At 34.9% G+C, this 23,305-nt stretch overlaps 1 long non-coding RNA gene across 1 annotated transcript; it reads right to left on the bottom strand.

Moving 5' to 3' along the window:
- Positions 1-3,700: 3,700 nt before the first annotated feature.
- On the bottom strand, positions 3,701-18,880 carry LOC148943768 (uncharacterized). The gene is made up of 2 exons (XR_016142938.1): positions 18,722-18,880; positions 3,701-3,847 (listed from the first exon to the last, which is right to left on the bottom strand). It is a non-coding gene; the product is annotated as an uncharacterized LOC148943768 (long non-coding RNA).
- Positions 18,881-23,305: the final 4,425 nt, after the last annotated feature.

The following is a 23,305-nucleotide window of genomic DNA, read 5'->3' as shown; positions in this document are numbered from 1 at the left end:
TACGGGGGGGGGGGTGTCATCCTCAAGGACCTAATTTCCTGAATTTCAAACTACGTTGAACAAAATGGCTACCTCAAATAGCCATAAATTATGGGCGTAAAAGGGGGTTTAGTTGTCCTCCAATCACTTTCGACTATTAAAAGGGCACTAGCCCTTTCAATTTCCAATCAAATGAGCACCTTTTGAAGTTTCTACGACAACCCTTTCTATAAAAACCTTATATGCCCCCAGGGCATATAAGGTTTTTATATGACCTTATGTCTTTGAAATTTATCATCCTCAAAGACATAATTTCCAGAACTTTCCACTACGAAGAACAAAATGGCTATCTCAAAATTTTTATTGGATGTGTTTGGTGAAATGGTGGGCATGAGAGGGGCGTTAGTTGCTCTTCAATGACTTTCGACTATTAAAAAAGGCACTAGCCCTTTCCATTTCCAATCAAATGAGCTCTTTTTGAAGTTATTAGAACAACACTTTCTATATAAAAAACTTATATGTCCCCAGGGCATAACTCTAAACCCTTTCCCTGAGGGCTCTGAGGGGGTTATCATCCTCAAAGACCTTATTTCCAAAACTTTCAACTGCGTTGAACAAAATGGATATCTCAAAATTTTGATTGCATGTGTTTGGGGAGATGGTGGGCATGAGAGGGGGGTTAGTTGCTCTCCAATCACTTTCAACTATGGAAAAGGGCACAAGCCCTTTTAATTTCGAAGCGAATGAGCCCTTTTTGAACTTTTAACGCCAACGCTTTCTATAAAAACTTTTTATGCCCCCAGGGCATAACTTACGACCTTTGCCCTGAGGGATGTGGGGGGAGTGTCCTTCTCAAAGACATAATTTTCAGATATTTCAACCACTTTGAACAAAATGGATATCTCAAAATTTGATTGAATTTGTTTGGGGAAATGGTGGTCTTGGAAAGGGTGTTATCCAATCAGTTTTGGCTATTTAAAAGGGCATAAGTCCTTCCAATATCCAATAGAATGAGCAATACATTGTGCCAACATCGTTTTTTACTTAGGTAGCGCTATTGCGCTGCCTATGATAAGTCTTCTTTGCTTTTGTCAGATTCCTCTCCCAGAAAGAAAAACCACTGCTCAAAGTTTCCATCATTTCTAGTTTTAAAACGTATGCCTTAAACATTGATTCTGATTGGTCAGTCAAGAAATTTATGCTTGAGAGTTGAACAATATTCAAATCGAGAAATTACGAACGGCGAACGTAGTTGGCGCTGCAGTCGTGCGCAATTTTGATTTTATCAACAAGTGTGACTATAATGTGGCACAGGCATAACAAAATTGAGCGGAGATTCCCCAAGACCAATACAATGTTGAGATTTTCCAGTTTTTCGAACTTTTCATCAAAGACCGGCTTTTAAGAATTAATAATGAAGCGACAAATAAGTCGTTTACTAAAAGATAAATATTTCAACTAATATTGAATTTTTATTCAGATATTATAGCGCTGTATTAAACAGTTAAATCGGGTAGTTACCACTCACAAACAAAATTTTAACTTAAAATAGATAAAAATAAATTTCTAAAGTAAAAAACCACCAATTAGGGCTAATTTACGGTATTTGCCCCCCCCCCCGTTTTATAGGCTAGTCCCTTTGCATTCGTCTAAATCAGAAAAGCTCTGTTATTATCAAATAGTACTGCATTAACACTGAATTATCACACAATAGTTCGGTAATCAATAATAAACTACTGAATATGGATATACTAGGTAGGACAATGAGGAAGAAAAAGAGACAGGCATAGGTTCATTGCTTATACTATCCCTAAATTTCTCCGGGTTACCAGGAATTCGTTCAAAATCTTCCTGAAAATAAACCTTCGTAAATACACGAGCGTTAATACAAAAAATAACACATCATTGATTTTTCAGTGAAATTTTGGAGAACCGACTTCTCTATTGGGGAAATTTGGGGATACGGTATATTGGGAGCTCTGGACTGAAAGAAGAAGCCTTCCCAGAAAAGATTAAACATGGTTACCAAAAACACACTTATGTTATTGGGAAAATTAAATCATGTCGGTATTCGTGGCAATTTACTGTCATGGTTCAGGAGTTACCTTAACAATAGATGGATCTTTATAGGTAATGATAAGTTAAGTGCTACTGAGATTAATTGTGGCGTACCACAAGGCTCAACACTTGGGTCACTTTTATTTATTATTCATATCAATGATATACAGTTTATATTGCATGGACCACCAAGTAGCTGTTGCTTGCTCTGTGCTAATAATTTACCTGTTGAGGAAGAAAAGTCTGGCGATGACCTGGTGCAAAATTTGCCGATGATGCAGCGATTGGAATAGCTGATGATGATTTTTCTTCACTTTACTGTAAACTTCAATTAGCTATTGAGTGAGTTTTTGATTGGATGGATGCCAATAAGCTAGTGATCAATGTGCTTAAATCGCAAATTCTGTTTTTTTCGCGAACAGGAAAGTCTTACCCAGATGTTGGGGGTTGTTAACATAGAGAGGCGTGATTAGCAGACCTGAGACGGGTTTCACTAAATACTTGGAACTCTTGCTTGATGATAACGTTTCCTTTAAACGTCATTTGAATGCTGTATATTTAAAAGTTTCGAGGAATTTCGGTATGACTAAAAAACTTAAAAATTTTTACCCCAAAAAATTTTACGCCTGCTTTATTTTCTCTGATCCAGTCACATCTCAAATATTGTTCAATAGTTTGGATGTTAACATTTAAAATTCATACTCAAAGATTGAAGAAAATTAATGATAAAGCTCTTTTACTTATAGGAAATGGGGATTTATACAGTCAACAACTAATTTACATAAAATTGCTTGCTCTATTTTTGCGTACCGATCTCATCATGGCCTTTTAACCGAGTGTCTTTCAAATTTGTTACAAAATATATCAAATCTCGATTGTGTACATATTAGAACTGAATATCAACTTAACATACCTCCTACACCTTGCATAAGATCTGATTTTTCTATTGATATAGTATGTTCTAGGGTGTGGAATGCGTTGCCTAATGATTTAAAAGAGAAGAGATCAGTGGGATCATTTAAATTTGCAATAAAAAGTATTTTCTGTCATTGGGTTGATTTTTTTCTTGGGGGAGGAGGGGGAATGGGTAAGGGAAAGGTTTGAAGGGTATTTAAAGATAGATTAAAGGGAATTATGTTGTTTTGGGTTCGTTTCCTTTTCTTTCCTTTTATTAATTTGGATGATTTTGGTAGCTAGGTCCCATTTCTGGTAGTGTGGAGTGGATGGATTTGAATGCTCACGTAAATTACAGCAATTTATGCTACCTCAACAGGCTATGGCCTTGAGGAAAAGGGTTTAGTAATTTAAAGTGTTTGCTTAAAGATTGTATCTTTTTTGTATGAATTTTTTAGATGCTTATTGATTCTATTATCAATAAAACTGAGTTGAATTGAAATTTATTTTGAAAAGCTTTCATTCATTTAAAGTCTCGATGTCGCTTCTTACAGTCACTGAAAATACTTATGATAAAATTCAGGTATGGTGAAGAGAAGAAGAGCTTCTGGCCCATCTCTCCTAATTGTCAAATTCATTGGGGCTCTTTTATTATTTGATGGAATTGACCCCCCCCCCTATTGCATCTATTGTACTTATCTTGATAGAATTAAGATCGACTAATTAAAGATAGTATAGTTCCTAAAAACATTCAGCCATTTATTATCAATTATTTACCTTTGTTTGATACGATGGAGTTTTTCTCATTTTGAATGAGCTTTACTCTAAATCCGGGGCCGACACTACGGACAAGCTGGGCAAACGATTGAGAGGATTCCTGATACTTATTATACTCTTCAGCCAGATCTTCATGCTCCTAAATAATAAGAAATATTTATGCAATAGTAATTTCAAACAAAATTGGGTTAAAATGTCAGTATAATAGTTTTCTATGTTATAAGGAAATATATTTAGAAACCTTATCTAAGACCTTAGTTCCACCTGAGGCACCCTGGGCATCGAGGAAAAGCCTCCAATCATACCATTGGTTTGCTGCAGCCACCACAACCTCCCATTCGGGTTGGATAAATTTTTAAAACTGCGTAGACCAGTCCGGTAGTTGTGCCTTAGTATATTGCTGGACGTTTTCCTATGACGGTTGCCCCGTCGGTTGCGTCGATCACAAGTCGTTATCTAGTAGCATCTCGTATTGATTGGCATGTGACTTTCTGGGACCAATGGATATTCAATATTCTTCGGAGGTACATATTTCAAACGCTTGATTTTGGGTTTCTTGTTGTATGAAAAAGGTTGCATATAATTGCAACTTTGCGTATAGGAGTACACAAGCCAGGATGAATACAACAAACTTTTAATTCTCAAGATTTTTTCACCTTTAGCAATAGTTGCAAAAACTGGTTTTCTCATATTTTATTACAGATAACGACAAAATATTCCAGTTTTCGTTCATCACTTCTTAAATTTGTATTCCTACAATTTAATTTTGACCGTAGGAATTCAAGGACTTTTGTTCAGTCGCTGAAAATATTCAGGAGAAGGGAAGATTTATAAAATAATTCTCATGTTGGTGCTGAACCGTAACATGATCAAATCTTAATATATCGGAAATAAAACCGCTGCCAGAGCACTGTCAACCAGCTGTAAATTTGCCATCCATTTTGGCCAAATTTTGTATGGTTCATCAAAAATATTTTTGATTTTTGGGAAAAATTTTGTCCAAAACAATGCAAGGACGGTAGTACCAAGAAATATGGTTTTGATAACATATTTTGTTCGTAAGAAAAAGTAAAGAAATGGAATCATGACATCTGTGCCCAAGAATGTTCCATTGTGCGCAAACGAGGGGGTCCTATTAAGGCCACATCCAGGGGGGGGGGTTAAACCGCCTCCAAAATTTAATTCCGACTCGTAGAAACGTAATCAAAAAGGATATAAACGATCTTTGATATTTATCAGGGCTACAGTATTTTCACAGAGGTTTCTTGTTTGTAAATAATCTCCATTTGCTGCCAACCCGATACAGGGAATATAAATGCAATATCAAGTTTCCCTTGATTCTAAACACTAAGGATTACAAACAAAAATGCAGAGACCTCAATCCAAACCTACAAATGTAAATTGGCTGAAGTTATTCAAAAGGTGGTATTTGACATTTTCCGTCAAAGGCCAAAACTAAATAGCAGTGAAATCAAAATGAACTAATTAGCTTAAAGTTTAATCAACAATTAAATTATAAGATTAAATCAAATTAATAGATGAAAATAAATTAAAAAATAAAGTAAACTTAAACAAAAGTTAAAATTTAATTGAACTTAAGGTCTACGACAATTTTTAACCTGAATTCTCATGCTGAAAATTCTATAACAAATACTTCAATCAGTTTTCTTGTATATTAATTAGTCCCTGAGATACTTAGATCTTTCCTTTATTTCTAGAATGTACGATATTCTCTTTTATCATTTTCGTTATAGTTAAAAACTGAAGTTTTGGTATCAACATTTTTTTATCTTATTTTTAACACCCAAATAAGCTTTCAATGTACAAGCCATCGATTAATGACAATGACAGTGAGCTAAATGACATTGTCTTACTAATGACAATAACAGTAATTTTAATGACATAAAAACTAATGACAGTCAAAAACCTCAATCCCCTCCTTCATATTATATAACAAATTTAATTACTGTATTTTTCAATTACTGCTTTTGAATTATCATTAGCTCACATGAATTATGACCAAATTCTAGTTTGTCAAAACAGTTGTAACCGGGTAAATTATTGGAAAGCCGGAAGAGAATATAGAAAAAATAAAAACGTTAAAATCATACAGAAAGCCATAAAGTTGAAATATTTGCGGAAAATAACAAGAAAATATTAGAAAGCTATAAGAGAATATAGAAAAATAGTAAAGCTGACATCATACAGAAAGCCATGAAGTTGAAATGTAAAGCCCAAAAAACAGAAAATGGAAGGAGGAGCATAAGGAGACAACAGGGAAAAATTTCACAAATAGAAAAAAGGGAAAGATCAATGCAGCCGAAACTGTTATTAATTTAGAGTTAACCAAAACAGTGGAATATCCTTATGCCCAAATCCAGTTTCTTATCAAAAAATTAGTTAAAATTTATCTCTCCCAATAGTCCGCTGTACATCTTCATACGACTACGTTTCTGACTTGAATTGATAGGAAAGACCTTTCAATCCAGAAAATATTGCGGAAATTTTACTTTGAGATTTTTCTTTATTTTTATTCGTTTTTCCTGAAAAAAAGGGGCGTTTCTGCATGACCGATTTTGGATATGCTATTAAAAAACATTTCTTAACATTTTGGTATTAAAAACATTTCTGTTGCTCAAATGCATAGGTTTGGCCTTTTTTTGCAGTTTTAAAACTGACTAAAAAAGGGATCATTGCTTTTATTAATGAAACATCCTAACAAAATGAGCAACTTTATAAAATTTGAGTGGATGGAACTGAGGACTAATAGCTATAGATTATTTGTCAATAAAGAAAATTAATATGTGATAATTTTGGCGAAATCACAGTCAACAAGTTCAGAATAGGCGTGCTTTTTTGTTTTCTAATACCCCTCCCCCCTCCGTCATTTAGGTCTAAATCTTGTATTTCTAGTCTATAGATTTGACCCTTTTTAGATCCGAATTTTGCTTCGAAAACCAATTTTCATATTCTAATTCGACAGCCATTAAAATGTCATCATGTATACAAATATTTGCTTCGCTTCTGTTCCTAGCTTCGCTTTTGTGGCCTTTATTCCCTTATTATTTAGCCTTTTTCTGTAGGTCGGTACCGAATAAGATGGGAAGATGTGGTAAGAAATGACTTGAAAGAAATTAGGGGGGCTTTGGATAGACTGTGATGGAGGAAGAGCTTATGCAGCTGTGTGTGGGTGAGTTATTAGTAGTAGTAGTAGTATTTGCTTATATTTTAGAAGACTATATCGTAACAGTAATAGAAGCTCATCAGCAGTAAATGGACAGAGGCATATCTTGTGTAAGACAAAGTAAAAGATAATTGCGATTTTTCTGCATCATACGAGCGATTTTCAAAGTTCCATATGTGTTTTGTTTTAGAAAATTAAACGTGTAGTTCCAGTTGTTTTTTTTACATAAATAGCAGCATGTGGGAGCACAGAGTTGCGACAGATGGGTGGGGACATATTTGCCTTGGCAGCCTCTATTCGCTATAGTTCACTTTTATGGTCTTTATTCACTAGATGCATTTGGAAAGGTGGATTTGCTTTTTAGAACATTAAATAAAAAAGAAAAAATTTTTTCAACTGAAAGTAATCATCAACAATAAAACTTAAAACAAACAGAAATTATTACGTATATAAATGGGGTTGCCCCTCCTCAACACTTCGCTCTCTACGGTAAAGTTTTTTTAGTACTCTTAAAAAAGCGTCTCAATGTTCTAATTAAATGGCCCTTGTGTTTTAGGAGTCATTATTAAAGAATTGGGACAAATTCAAACTTTAGCGCAAAGAGCGAGGAGTTGAGGAGGGGGCAATCTCCTTTATGTACGTAATAATACCTGTTCATTTTCAGTTTTAATATTACTCCTTACTTTCAGTTGAAAAATGCCTGATCATTTTTTAAATAATACCACAAAATCTGGCCCCACCTCCACGGAGAAACCCCTACCCACGGAAATATCCTCTAGGCAATTCAATCCCGGTGAACGTTCACCCTGGACAATTACTCTTAACCACCCTGCGCGTAAAAATGAGACGGAAAACAGAAAGCAAGACATATAAAAATAATTTTTTATTAGAATTCTGGCAAATTCCCTCAGTGTATAATTTCCCCTGACACGTTCACTTTTTGGAAAGTTCCCTCCCCATGGAAAATCCCCCCGTGGAAAATCCCCCAGCAGAAAATGTGTCCCCCCCCACCCGAAAATGTATGTCTACATCCCAATAACAAATACTATGCGCAAACAATGGACAAATTTAATAACTTAAGACCTTTCCCCTGGGACTGGGGGGGTGGGGGTGGGTAATTATACCCAAAGGCAAAGTTATTAGGCTTTTGAACTATGATGAACAAAATGGCTATCTCATAGGGGTAGGGGGCTTAGTTGCCCTCCAATTTTTTTGGTCACTTAAAAAGGGCATTAGAACTTTTAATTTTCTTTAGAATTAGCCCTCTCCCAATATTCTAGGACCACTGGGTCGATAATCAGAGGTTATGAGCCTGAGATAATTTGCCTGATTTTCAAAAAAAGGGGGGAACACCCTCTAAAAGTCATAGAATGATAATGAAAAGCACATCGTCAGATTCATCGCATCAGAGAACCCTATTGTAGAGGTTTCAAGCTCTTATCTATAAAAATGTGGAATTTTGTATTTTTTGCCAGAAGAAAGATCTTGGATGCGTGTTAATTTGTTTTTTTGTTTGTTTTGTTGTTGCTGTTTTTTCCCCAGGGGTGATCGTATTGATTCATTTGTCCTAGAATATTGGGAAAGGGCTCATTTGAACGGATACTAAAAGTTCTAGTGCCCTTATTAAGTCACCAAAAGATTGGAGGGCAACTAGGCCCCCTCCCACTATCCTTTTTTCTCAAAGTCGTCCGATCAAAATTTTGAGATAGCCATTTTGTTCAGCATAGTTGAAAAGCCAAATAACAATGCCTTAGGAGATATCATAACCCTCCACAGCCCCTGGGGAAAGATCTATAGGCTACAAATTTGTCCATTGTTTACGTATAGTATTTGTTATTGGGAAGTATACATACATTTTCGGTTAGGGGGAGAGGAAGAATTTTCTGCTGGTGGAATTTTCCACGGGGATAATTTTTCCATGGGGAGGGAAGTTTCCAGGGGGTGAATTTTTCTGGGGAAATTTTACACTGTGGGAATTTACCAGAAGTCCTATACAAAATTATTCTTATGTCTTGCTTTCTCTTTGCCGACTCAATTTTACGCGTGGAAATTTTAAGTGTAATTGTCCTGGATAGATTTTCAGCAGGATTGAACTGTCTAGAGAATAAATCTGTGGGGAGGAGGGATTTCTCCGTGGAGGCTTAGTCAGATTAACTGGCATTATTTAAAAAACGAACAGAAATTAAATAAAAATACAAGTTTCTTCAACTGAAAGTAAGGAACAACACTAAAACTTAAAACGAACAGAAATTAATATGTATTTGAGGGGAGTTGCTGCTCCTTAACACCTCGCTCTTTACGCTAAAATTTAAATCATGTTATAATTCTTTAAGAACGACCTTTGAAACACTATGTTCGTTTAATTAGAACAATAAGAAGCTAAATAACTTTAGCGTAAAGAGCGAGTTGTTGCAGAGGAGCAATTTCCCTCAAATACGTAATAATTTCTGTTCGTTTTAAGTTTTAATGTTGCTGCTTACTTTCAGTTTAAAAAACTTGTTTTATTTTATTCAGTTCCCATTAGTGTCGCCTGCCGAAGCGTTAAATTGAATAGGTAGGACTAATTAGTCAAATTTGACATCGTTTTCTTCCATAAAAATTTGAACATTAGCAATATACTGATTCCTAAAGACATCCATACCTTTCAAAGAAAAGCCGCACTTTATTAACCTGGTGGCCATATATGTTTTTAGCCTAATTAAGGCTGATTTTTCACTCACGACCTCACGTTCAGTCTTTTTCTCAAATACGTAATAATTTCATTCGTTTATAATTTTTAAATCAGGAAGAACAGTTGCCATAATGAGACAAGTCTCCAAAAAATTTCATGGACAATCATTTATTTTTATTTAGTAAATGACGAAAATGGAATTTAGTTTGCCGAATTTAGTTTCTCGCATAAACCTCATTATGCTTCCTCACTATCTCCTTTTTGCAAGCAGGCACACAGAGAAAAAAACATTCCCCTTGGGAAAACCTGAAATCCAAGAAAAGGATATAAGAATCTGCCTAGTTCATAAATAGGTAAAGAAACAAATATATGATTGAAACAATAGCAGTAGCCAATACATGTATAACAGAAAATCAAGGCCGTATCCAGGGGGGGGGGGGGTTACCCGGTTTGAAAACCCCCCCCCCCGAAATTTTTGACCGAGTCGAAAATTAGTAAAACCTTAGTAAATATTAGTAAAATTAGTCGAAAACCGAGTCAAAAATTAATACCCCCCTCCGAACCAAAATCCTGGATCCGCTCTTGCAGAAAATAATCTTAGCATAATAAAAAAAAAATGGTCAAACATATTCAAATTGGATTTTGCAGCAGGTAGGAATTACTATAAAATTATAAAAAGAAAAAAGTTGAAACGATAGTTTTGTTTGTTTTTAGCCTAATTAAGGCTGATTTTTCACTCACGTTTAGTTTTTTTTATTATTTCGACGCCAGCTACAAACAAAAATACAAAGCGCACATGGAGGTATTAAAAACTGAAATCTTAAATTGTACTTATTTAATGAAATATAATTTCATTTCATTTTTTCTCATAATTTATATAGAGCTGCGCACGAAGCTTAATTTATTTTATTTTATTTAATTTTTGAATGAAGTGTTAATTTGTGAACTGTTAATTTATTATCTATTGAATGAAGTGTTAATTTGTGTGGTAATTTTGATTGAAGGCCTTTACGTATTTGTTCGTTATATAGTTTAAGATAATTTTATGGCCTGTTGATTAGCGGTTATTATTTTTATTTATTTCTTTTTTTACTCTTCGTATTCGGAGGAAATAAAAAGTTTGAATTGAATTGAATTACTAAAAATAGGCATTTTTCATGAAAAAGACTTCGATGTGAAGTTATGGAGTTTTCGGTAGTAGCGCGTTCCAAGTTTAAAAAAAGGACAAGTTGGCAGCCTAAAATAAACAATTTATTATATGCTTATATTTATATTTATAAACTTATAGATTAAATACTTATAAAATAAACTTATAAATTATACTTATATACTTGTAAACTAAATAGTTTATTATTTATTTTATACTAATATATACTTATAAAATTACAAACTAAATACTTTTAAACTAAACATATAAACTTATAAACTATACTTATATACTTATAAACTAAATAATTTATTATTTATTATGTACTTATAGTTACATTTATAAACTTATAAACTAAATACTTATAAACTACACATGTAAAATTATAGGCTGTACTTATATACTTATAAACTAAATATTTTATTATTTATTATATACATACTTATATTCACATTTATAAACTTATAAACTAAATGCTTATAAAACTATAAACTATGCTTACATACTTATAAACTAAATATTTATAAACTATGCTTATATAATTATAAACCAAATAATGTATTATTTACAATATACTAATATTTGTATTTATAAACTTACAAACTAAATACTTATAAACCAAACTTATAAACTGCACTTAAATATTTATAAACTAAATAATTTAATATTTATTATATACTTATATTTATATTTATAAACTTATAAACTAAATACTTATAAACTAAACTTGTTCAATTATTTATTCTCGTGGTTTGGTCTGGGAGATATTGGGATACTTCCCTATGAACATCAAAAGAAAAATCTTCGAAAACTGCTTTTTCAGTTAGGAATATACCTAAGACGGGTTCAGGGGTTGAATAATATTTTAATGCCCTTGGTATTTTAAGAGCCTTGTTGTCACAATATGTTTTAAAAGTGTTTTTAAAAATGTGTTTTTTTAAATATGTTACAAAAGTTTTTCTTTCAACCGAAAGTAAGGAGCACTGTTAAAATTTAAAACGAACAGAATTTATTGAGTATGTGAGGGGAGTTGCCCCTTAACAGCCCTCGGTCTTTACGCTAAATTTTGACTTTTTGTCACAAGTCTTTAAGAAAGACTTCTAAAATACAAAGGCCGTCGAACCTGAATGAGATAATTTTTTTAAGAACTTTAAGATCTTCAAACAGTTCGTGGCAACGAGCTGTAAGTAAGGAGCGACCCGGCTCAATAGTAACCAAAACTCTAGAAAACGGAATTTTGATACCAATAGATGTATCAAAAGAATCGGCTTATCATGCTTATTTTAAACACATAAGTTTCATTAAGTTTAGTCCTACCGATTAAAGGCTACGAGCCTGAGAAAATTTGCCGGATTTTGAAAACAGGAGGAAACAGCCCCTAAAAGTATCAGAATTTTAATGAAAATTCCACCATCAGATTCAGCGTATCGGAAAACCCTATTATATTGGTTTTAAGCTCCTATCTGCAAAAAAGTGGAATTTTGTATTTTTTGCCAGAAGAAAGATCACGGATGCGTGTTTATTCGTTTGTTTGTTTGTTTTTTTCTTTGTTTGTTTTTCCCAGGGGTGATCGTGACGACCCAGTGGTCCTACAATATCGTGAAAGGGCTCATTCGAACGGAAATACAAGTTCTAGTGCCCTTTTTAGGTGATCAAGAAGATTGGAGGGCAACCTGGCCTCCTCCCTCACCCCGTTTTTCCGAAAGTCGTTCAATCAAAATTTTGAGATAGCCATTTTGCTCATCATAGTTAAAAGGCCCAATAACTCTGCCTTATGGATATGATATTGGGAAGTTAGTCATACATTTTCGGGTGTGGGGGGGGGCAACTATTCTGCTGGGGGTTTTGCCACGGGGAAATTTGCCAGAGTTCTTATACAAAATTCTTTTTATATGTCTTGCTTTCTCTATTCCGTCTCAATTTTATGCGCAGAGTGGTTAAGAGTAATTGTCCGGGGTAAATTTTCACCGGGATTGAATTCTCTAGATGATATTTCCTTTGGGAGGGGGAGTTCAAAGCCAGTTTGAAACCCCCTCCCTCAATTTAGACTAAACTTTGATTTTTCAATTTCAGACTAGTGGGAAGCTTTTGCAAAAAAGAAAAGAAAAAGGAAACGTGGTTTTATAAAAGGCAATGTGCTGGATATGATACATAATTCAAATCCAAATAAATAGTGAATCAGTTAGTGAGTGAGTCCGGGAGTGAAAGAGAAAGAGGGAGAAAGCGAGTAAAAGAGAGAAAGAGAGGGAAAGAGAGCAGTGGCGTCAATCCATTGAAATAAAGGGTTGGAAAAAATATATTTTTCGAAAATCGAAAAAAAACAATTTTTCAATGAAATACCAAAACATTTCTCAAAACTGGGGAGGGGACAAAATCTGTGGGTAAAAATCCCTGCCCCTCCCTCCTCAGTGACACAACTGAAAGAGTGAGAGATATAAACAGAGAGTAAAATTTTTGCCAGCCCAGCACTCAGGTTTGGGTATGCGAGACGATCTGCCAGTTTTCACGCATTTTCCTAAGATTTCTTATAGGCCCCCCTTTTCACAATTTTTACCGATTTACTTCCCCAATTCCACCCAGGAATAAATTTCTATAGGCGGAGGCGTATTGACGTTTGCCACCACTAAATGTAGCTAAGCTTTTCCGGTTGAAGGCTATTTCCAAATTAAACTAGGATTTACATTGCCGTGCATACGATTAAAGTGGGACACTTAATTTAATTTTTATAGCTTCAACATAGCAAATTTTAACGCTTAAACAGCTGTTTTGTCCTCTGGATTATTAAATTTTATAGTACGCAAAATGGCCCACCGCATGCGCGAAATTACTTTGCTTTGTAATTTTGTGAATTGCTTACTAATGAGATAGAATTGTTCAACATAATTGGCTAGCCTTAATGGTCTTCTGGATCATATGTTCTCAACCGGGATGCCAGGATACTCTAACTTGTTATAAAAGGTAGGAGTAATAACAAAACGTTCCGAAATTCTTAAGGCTTTACCCACTCATCCCATCTCCTAAAATACTCAATAGAGCTATTGTGAGTTATGGAGCAGATGATGTTAGTTTGTAGGCTACCACCACAACAATTACCAGCCATAATAATGGCGGGTAAGTTTTAGAAAAATGGTTGCCCATGGCAGGAGCGTCATTTGGGAGGGGACAGGAGAGGGGTAGTTGTCTCCCAATAATGTGGAGAAAAAATTATTGCATATCCCATGTCCCTTGAATATCCAGATTTGGACCCCTCTTGTCCCCCAACAAAAATGCTGGAGATTTGCCCCTGGCCCATGGTGAAACATCAGGGGGGTGGGTATGACCGTGTTAAAAAAAAACAAGTGTAAAGGCCGTTATGAAATAATCAACCGGAATCTTTAATAATACAATTAATAATAATAATAAAAATAATAATAATAATAATAATAATAATAATAGACGTTTCTTCTCCCCGACACCACCGATTGTTGTGCATGTAACTTAAACTCCTAGTAGATGGGAACTTCCTGGGAGGGTATAAAGAGGGAGGCTTTGAACGGATTAGGATGGAAAAGAAGCGTACGTAGCTGTGCTGGCCTCAGGTGGCTTGTTGCTGCGGTGAGTAGTTATTAGTAGTAGTAGGAATAGTAACTTCACCTCCGTTTAACTCTTTTTCATTCACTCAAACCCATTTAACCAACCCCCAGTCAACTCATCTCCATCCAGCTCAATCCCCGTTTTTTTTTCTAAAGGATGATCGTATCGAACCCAATGGTTATAGAATATTAAAAGAGGACTTTTTAGAAAGAGTCTTCTACATAAAGAAAGAGCTTTATACCGCAAACGTCCTGTCGACCCTTTTAAGAAGCAGAAAAGATTGTGTTACAGCAAAGTGGTGTTTTCAGTAATTTTGTAGGGCGAGTGAAAATTGGCCCACAAAGGAGCAAAAATGTCAGCGAGTGAAAATTTGTGACAGGAAATCGGTTCAAAATTATTGAAAAACTTTATATTGAGCTTTCCAGTTTCAGATACAGTAATGCCGCCAGAAAATTTCTCGAGCTGGAGGGAGGCCATGGGTTGGAAAAGTGCTCCCAGGAGCTTTATATGCCGAGATTTAAATGGTAATATATCACATTTTCCTATTACGTACATAGTTTAAGGCTTCTTGTTTCCCGGGTATTTCCCCTTGTTGACGTCCATGGGAATATCCCTATAGAAAGGATGTTTTTAAAGAATTAACGTTGAAACAATAGAAATAATGAGTCTATAGCTGATTTTGATCTTTCATACATCTTTCCTAGCAAATTTTTTGAGGGGTGCAAAGTTCCAAGGATGATGACTGCTTTTGAAGCATAGGTATGTAAGAAAACAGGGTTTGAGGGAGGGGGTAATAACCCTTCTTCAATTTTAAAAAAGTCTTGGAGCAAACAGCTAGTAAGCGCAAACTGTAAATAAAGAGCAGCCCTTGTCAACAGAAACCTAAACAGTAAATACGGAGTTAATATTCATGCCGATTCTGACTATGCAAAATCAATTTATTCTAAAGTTGTTCCTTAAATTCTAGTAGCCCATAATCTGACTACCCCAAAATGGGTGGGAACTTGATGAAAATAATGCAATGAAATTCACTGTGTATGAGAGCCCTAAAAGCAATACAAAATGCGAAATTTCTCCTTTATTTATTGGATAATCTTTACCTCTGATCTCCCTTCATTAGAAAGAATATATGTATATAATATATATATATATATATATATATATATATATATATATATATATATATATATATATATATATATATATATATATATATTATTTTCATCAATGAAAATGGAGAAAAAAAGTAAGAAAACTAACAAAGGAGTATGTGAAAGCCTCCGCCTCTTTTGATTTTATAAAAAAAAATTACCATTCTGGAAAATTTATGATGTTTTCTATTACAAAAAAAATGTTTTCAAGCCTTAGCTTTCATGGAAAATTTCTACAAGCACCATTGATATCAAGGTTTTTTCTTTATTTTTATTTTTTATATGTATTTTTTTTATTTAATAATTCAGCAAATGTACCTACAAAAGTTAAGAAAACCTTTATGACGCTATTTATGACAATTATAAATATAATTGAAACACCCACTTCATTTTATGGCTTAATGACATTACGCTTAATGACTTTATTTCAATACTCAGGTTGTACTACATTAGGCATTTAATAAATATAGACCATCTTTTATGATTCTCGTTCAGCATTACCATGGCGCCTATCGCTGAAGTAAATAAAAGGCTTCTTCAAATACTGGAAACTCAAGAATATCTAAATAAATCATATGGTTCCTTTTATTAGATATTTTTTTATAATACACAATGAATTTATTATTAATTCACGTGATGATATATTAAATTCTAATTGCAGAGAAAATATCCAACTCGTAAAAAAAACCTTTAAATTCATAGGAATGAAAGTAAGATGCATAAAAATTTACCTACACTGGTGAATACCCTGCATGATAAGAGAGTGCTGAAAGATCCAAGGGCATCAGCAATCGACACTTCTGGTTGTGTCGGTGTCAGGGCTGCCACCTGTAGCACGGAAGTGCTATTTTAAAACTGTTTCATTATATGTAGCCCTGTAGTACGTGCTCAAGGTTGCTATAATAGTGTTAAAATAACAAGAGAATGCTAATTTAACACTGTTTTAGCACTATTACAATATTTTTTTTTACTATAGCACAGAAAATCGCTGTGTGGCACGCACATTCGGGCAGCTGTAGGCACTTTAGGAACTGACCGTGGTGAGAACGCTGGACAGTGTTACGTGGCCTGTCAGTTTGGAAAAATAAAAAAAAATGTGAGCTGCTTCAGGATCAAGCGGATCACTACTAATACTCACAATTTACATGATTATTAATTAAGGACGAGCAGAGATTAAATATAAATAATAATATGTTCAAATGAAGGTAAAGAGTAAACGTAAGACCAATAGAAATGATTTTGGAGATGTTAATCGCTCAATACTTCACTCTCTATGCAACTGAAAATGCGTCGTTTTTAACACAAGAGCATAAATTGTCATAACATTGCTCGGAGCAAAGGCTCATAGAATTGTATTTACTTTTAGTAATGGAATTTTCGATGTAAATTTTTTGAATGGCAATCAGCAAGGATAACAAAACTGTGAGCTGGATATGTGTTCCGGATTCTAAAATTCTTTCGTATAATCAATAGTAAAAAAAAAAAGTCCAATAGAGCTGCGGGATAGTATTATTGTTAAATCAAGATGGTTGCCACGACATAAAGAATGTTTCTTATGCATTTGTTCTATAAGCCTAAAACGATATTAACGAGAGACCAAGAATCTTATTAAAAAGAGGCATAGGCCAAGCATGTCGGAAAAGTGTCAAAATGAAACACTAATTCTATTCATGATATACACAGATATACGCTTTACGCGGGAGTCTTTACAAAATACTTCTCATTCAAATTCAACGGCCCTTGAGTTTCAGGAGTCACTCTCAAAGTCAAGCTTTAGCGTAAAATACAAGGATTGAGAAGGGGGTAGCCACCCTCATTTGCAAAATAATTTTAATGTTTTTTGGATAATTGTTCTTTAAATAATTTCTGATGTTTTTTTTTAAATCTTAATAGGAAATCCCCTCCTTTGAACCCCCGAGAATATTTCCTTCCCATGGAAAATTTTCCTGAGAGAAAATTTAACCGCGTGAAATTCCCGCCCCTATGCCCGAAACAATACGCTTATATTTTCCAAAAACAAACACTATACGAGGTGTAGGAGGGGGCTAGATGTCCTCTGATATTTTTGGTCCCTTGAAAAGAGAACTGGACCTAGTAACCCCGGTTGAATGATAGCCCTCCCAATCTTCCAGGACCGTTGATTTCATACGACCCCCTCTGAGAAAACAATACACATACATCAGTGATCTTTCTTCTGGCAAAAATAAAAAAATTCATATTTTTCTAGGTAAGAGCTTGAAATCTCTACACCAGTGTTCTCTGATACACTGAATTTAATAATGTGATCTTCATTAAGATCGCTTGACTTCTTAGGGGTGCTTTCCATCTTTTCAAAAAAGCAGGCGTTTTCCATCTTTTCAAATTTTCTGAGGCCGAAGCTTTTGAGTACATTTTTGGAATCAGCATAAAAAAGCCAATTCTTTTGACGTGTTAATTATCACAAAAATTCCATTTTTAGAGTTTCGTTTACTATTTAGCAGAGTAACTCCTTACTTGTAGTTCGTTGCCACTAATTGTTTGATAGTATCTTCAGAGAGGGCATTGTTGAGTTCGTAACAGTATATGTACCAAAAAATTAATAGGATGGATTCTTTTTCAAATAATTGGGAGTGAATATTCGAATACAGGCAGAGCGCAAAAAAGTTGAAGAAACTGACATTTAAAAACTTGTAAGCAAGTCAAGGCTAAAATATCACCTTAGTATACGACGTTTTGAGCTTGTCATTTTTGAAACCGCTGATTATTAAGAGAAAGGAAGACAATAGCTTCTACACCTACACCAGCCATTAGGTTCCGCGTGTAACATTAGTATAACAGTGGTTAACATCCCTGTAATGATGAGACCAGGGCTGTCACGAGAATTTAACAGTATTCTCTTGCGAAAAATCTCAAGGTTAAAAAGTTCTAAAAAATTAAATACCGATAACACAAATAAAAAATATAAACAAATTCTAAGATACTAAATAATAATAATATTTATGCTTACTATACTTTTTGAGGGAAATATATATATGCAAATTATAGGCCTATATATATATATATATATATATATATATATATATATATATATATATATATATATATATATATATATATATATATATATATATATATATATATATATATATATATATATGTATATATATATATATATATCCCAAGATCCCAAGCTTAGGAATGAAATCCAGAAATTTTGGGGAGAATCTTCAAGTAGACAGGTAGCCTACGTACAAAGGAGTTTAAAATTATTATCTGTTGAAGGGAGACTACGTTCAAAGGATGTTTACCTGAATAGATGCTAGGCCATGTTGCCATATTGTAGACAACAAGGTTAGCAATAGTTTAATTTCAGTCACTCTCATGGCGTTAATCCTCTATCCAATAGGTCATCATCCATAATTACCTGCAAGTTAGGATAATGAGGACTAATGAAAACAAACCTTAGATTTTACAAAAAAAAAGAAGAACGGAGCGAGAAGGAGAAAAGGAGAAATAAAGTGGAGTGAAAGAGAAAAAAGCTGATACAAAATTAAACGTATTAAGAATTCCGGAGCCAATAAATTATTTCTTGGGCCAAATTCAATTTATTGTTGGCCTAAATAAAGTGAAATATGGTCTTAAGTGACAGTTCTGCAAGACGTATTTCCTATCAACCATCTTAAACCAAAACTGTTCTATTGTTAGTTCAATTCATTATATCTAATTTTTATCGGTTCTCAAGATCTATAGAAGTTTCGATCTTTTTATCTTTTGTATAATATACGCTGCGTAACAAAGCGCATTTTGAGTTACCACAGACGAGATAATTCTAAAGTACCATGGAGATCAAAACAAAAACATTTTTTCCCCCTTAGGGAAAAAATAAGCATTTTTGCCCCCTTAGCACCCATCTTAAAGGTGTTCCCGTAATTTTTAAACAATATCCGTAATGAAGTAAATTTTTCCCTGTTTTACCGAATCTCAACCCCCCCCCCCTCTCAGGAAAAAAATCGTTAATATTTAGGTAAAGCAAATAGGTAACCGACAACGTCAATTATTTGAAAACGAAACCTCGCTTTTCGGGACATAAATAATGTCTCCTTTTTCAGCACGCGGATTTTAAGATTTTAGCCTTACAAGAAGGTATGAAACCCATAGCTTCCTCAAAATTTTACATGTCGGCTGTGGCAAACCAAAAGGCGGTAAGTGACATGTTCTCGAAAAATGAGTTTTATACCTATCCCCACTAAACAGAACACGCTCGCTCGATTGGTCTATTCAGAATGTGCGTATCTTCTTCCCGAGATATTCAAAGCTTTGTGATCCGTTAAAAAGGCGTTATGTGCATTTCTCGGGCTGTCTTGCAGGCCAAAAGGAGTTAAGTTCACCGACGGGCAAGTCCTGCACTTATCTCCTTTTGGTCTGCCGTGGATACCAGTAAAACAAGTTTTCAAGTAGTCGCTTATCGCCTTTTGGTCGTCCACGCCGGGATTTTTTCGTCACTTCCATTACTGTCTGAAGAAAAGAAGAAAACTAGACTATGCAAAATGAACAGAGTAAAGCGCCTTTTAACTTAAGCTCTGAAAACGGCCCTGAAAAGCTCTGAAAACGATACAATGCACCATATACTAGGTATATATCAAGAGAAATTTCAGTTAAAGGTATGTGGGAAGATTTTAGGGAGCGATTCCCTGAAGAGAATTGTTTGTTACGCAGCTACGGAGAGATGTTGAGAACGATGAAGATCTCCAACAAAATGCCAAAGTCAGACGTTTGTGAGTATTGCGATGTTTTTAAGTTGAAGGATAGCGAAGGCTCCGCAACAGATTTAGAAAAACAGGAGTATCAGTTTCATCGGCAGATGGCTGATAAGGCACGAATTCAGCTACAGAGAGACGTGACGGATAGCTTTTCACCAAAAACTTTGGTTTTCACTGTCAATATGCAAAAAGTTCTAATACTCCCAACAATGCCTGCTGTTAAGGAGTCTTTTTTCATGAGCCACCTGATGTGTTTCAACGAAACGTTTGTGCCTACAAAAAGTCAAACCACAAGGTCGGCTCATCTTTCAGCCTATTGCATTGTCTAGCACGGGGCAACTTATGGAAGAAGTGTAGAAGCAGTTGCTTCAGCTTATCATGCACTTATTGACGAGCATAGGGACACAGATGAATTCATATTTTATGCCGACAACTGTAGTGGACAAAACCATCAAGTATTTGACAAAAGGTCATACTCATATGTCTGCCGATGGACTCCATGGACTTATCGAGGCTAAAATTAGGAAGAACAGAAATGTTGAGGACTTTGGCGCTTTGAAGAAGCTGATGGAAGATTCCAAGGAAAATACTCGCGTCAGGGAGCTTTGCCTCAGTGACTTTCGCGAATGGAAAAACGAAAAGTCCTCCAAAAAGAAGAAAGATAACCAACCGGTGCTACTACAGAAAGTAGTTGAAGTTGTGTTCAAAAAAGGTGAATCCTCTATGTTTTATCGTGAGGATTTTGAGCAGGAGCTTGTCTCTTACGATTTCCTTACAGCTGCAGCGAAGAATGAACTTGGTAAAGGATTGCCAAAGTCTCTGAAACAACCGAGGGAATAAATGCCTCGAAAAAAGGTGAGATCATGACAAAGTTGATACCACACATGAGAGACCAGAGATCCAGAGAATTCTGGAAAAAGATAGCAATGGAAGACAACGCATCTGACCTCACTTTTGAGGGTTGTGAAGAATAAGATGGACTATAATGATGTTTGCTTTTTTGAGTTCCTAAAAGTTTAATTGAAGTCGAATGTTGTTCTGTTTTCTGGTCAGTTTCCAAATAACCGAACAATTCTTTTATACGTTCTTTTACATTAAAATAGTTGAAGTTATGGTTCTAAGAATGTGATACATAGGAGAAGTTTCTGCGTGATTTTGACCCCTGCTTTCTGCGTTTCACAGGCGTGGGTGGCATCAAAGAGGGTAGTTTTCAACATGATCTATTCAGTGAGTAAGAAAAAAAAAAAAAATGTCGGTAAAAAAGTTTAATAGCTGAAAACATTGTCAAAAATTAATTTTTTTCGCATTTAAATTTAAACGGCAAAATGGCACATACCTCTTTTTGGTATGCCGAAAAACGTGACAAAAGGAGATAAGTGCCAAAAGTAAATGGAAAGTTGGATTTTTGAAAGCACCACGTGATTCAGCACGAAAAATTACGTCTGGTCATGTTCAGAAATGATTCCCAGCAACTTATTTTCCTAGTTTTAAATTGGGTTATTTGTTTAAAACGTTTTTCGCGTCTCCTGTGTAATTTACAAAGTGTCACTTACCGCCTTTTGGTTTGCCACAGCCGATGTGATCGGTACTCAGCTAATATATGTTACACCTTGTTCGCTACTTCTCAGCCAAATCTACTCAAAGACTTAACCAAACCGAAGGAAAAAACATCACCATCATTTTCTGAGTTATTTGACAGCGAAGGGCACCTAATTCTAGAAATCATGTACATCAGACGGCGTGTGGTGGAAGTGTACCACTGGTGGCGGAAGCTGTGCAAGGCATTGGGGAACTATACGGCATACTTGACGTTCTGAGATGTACAACATGTGTGGGAAAGTGAGCCTCCAATGATCTTCTAAGAGCTCTTCTGGTATTAGTTTAGAATCCAGTAAACACGCGAGAAAGACCGCATCGAAATCTCAAAGATACTTAATGAAAAATAGGTTATCGCTGCTTAGTGAGCTATTGCTCACTCCGTGACAAATATTTAAACTTTAGTTTTTTGGGGTTGAAGGCAAGAGCGGATCCAGGATTTTTGTTGGGGGGGGGCTTACTAATTTTTGACTCGGTTCTCGACTAATTTTACTAATTTTTACTAAGGCTTTACTAATTTTTGACTCGGTCAAAAATTTCGGGGGGGGGGGGTCAAACCGGGTACCGGATACGGCCTTGGTTGAAGGGGCGAAAAATAGGTACCTAGATTATGTTAGGTTACGTATTTAATGTATGCTTTGCTTTACCCCCACCCCCTAATGTGCAAATATATAGCCCAAATTTGTTTCTGAACTATTATATTTTCATCCTATTTTGTTTTATTTCATTAGCATTAACGAAACTTCACTTATCGCGTGTTTACTGGATAACAAGTGTTTAGCGGTACTAAACAAGTACCGCTCTTCTACGTTTGAACTAAATCTAATTTTCAGTGTCAATTTTCAGCCGAATCTAATTTTCAGCGTCACTTTTGAGCCAAATCTAACCCAAACAATCAAAGCAAAGGAAAAAAAAAATGTTCATTTTTCTGATTTATTTGACAGCCAAAATATTCCCACGAAAACTGTGTTTGACATCCATCAATTTAAAAATGTGTTAAAAATGCAAGCAGGTAATGAAAAGGTATCATCCAAGAGCTCTTCAACTGTCAAAAACTGCCTAATAAGGGAAATTTCAGAAATAGGCGGATGACAAATGTGATAAATGTTTGTAAACACAAACAGTTTAAAAGTAAACCACTTGACAAAGCGAACAAACATCAGAAAGATAGCAGAATGCGCTAATCACTCTCGACCATCGACAAAAGTGATTTGTCTCGGCCTATTTATGCTTGTCATTCCCAACTTCGGAGCAAAAGAAATACAACAACAAAAAGAAAAACACACCCTAGGGTGCTGAATAAACGAGCTTAAATAAATACATGTCACATTAACCATTTTGAAAGATGAATAGGTGGGTCGACGAAAAATAGCGCAGATGGCTCTTCCTTAAAACAGCACTGAAAACAAGGAATTTACGACAAATTAAGCCAAAAAAAAACTGGTTTTAATTCTAATAAAGCAGTGAAACAAAATAAATAAAAACAAATCAACACTTTAATTAAAAATTATTCCGAACATTTCGGCCCCAGGTCCG

This window comes from Artemia sp. Qi Xiang Cuo, chromosome 15 (assembly GCF_049724085.1).
Source record: "Artemia sp. Qi Xiang Cuo chromosome 15, ASM4972408v1, whole genome shotgun sequence".
NCBI lineage: Eukaryota > Metazoa > Arthropoda > Branchiopoda > Anostraca > Artemiidae > Artemia > Artemia sp. Qi Xiang Cuo.
Note: the sequence above shows the minus strand (reverse complement) of the source record. Positions and strands in the feature narration are given on the sequence as shown.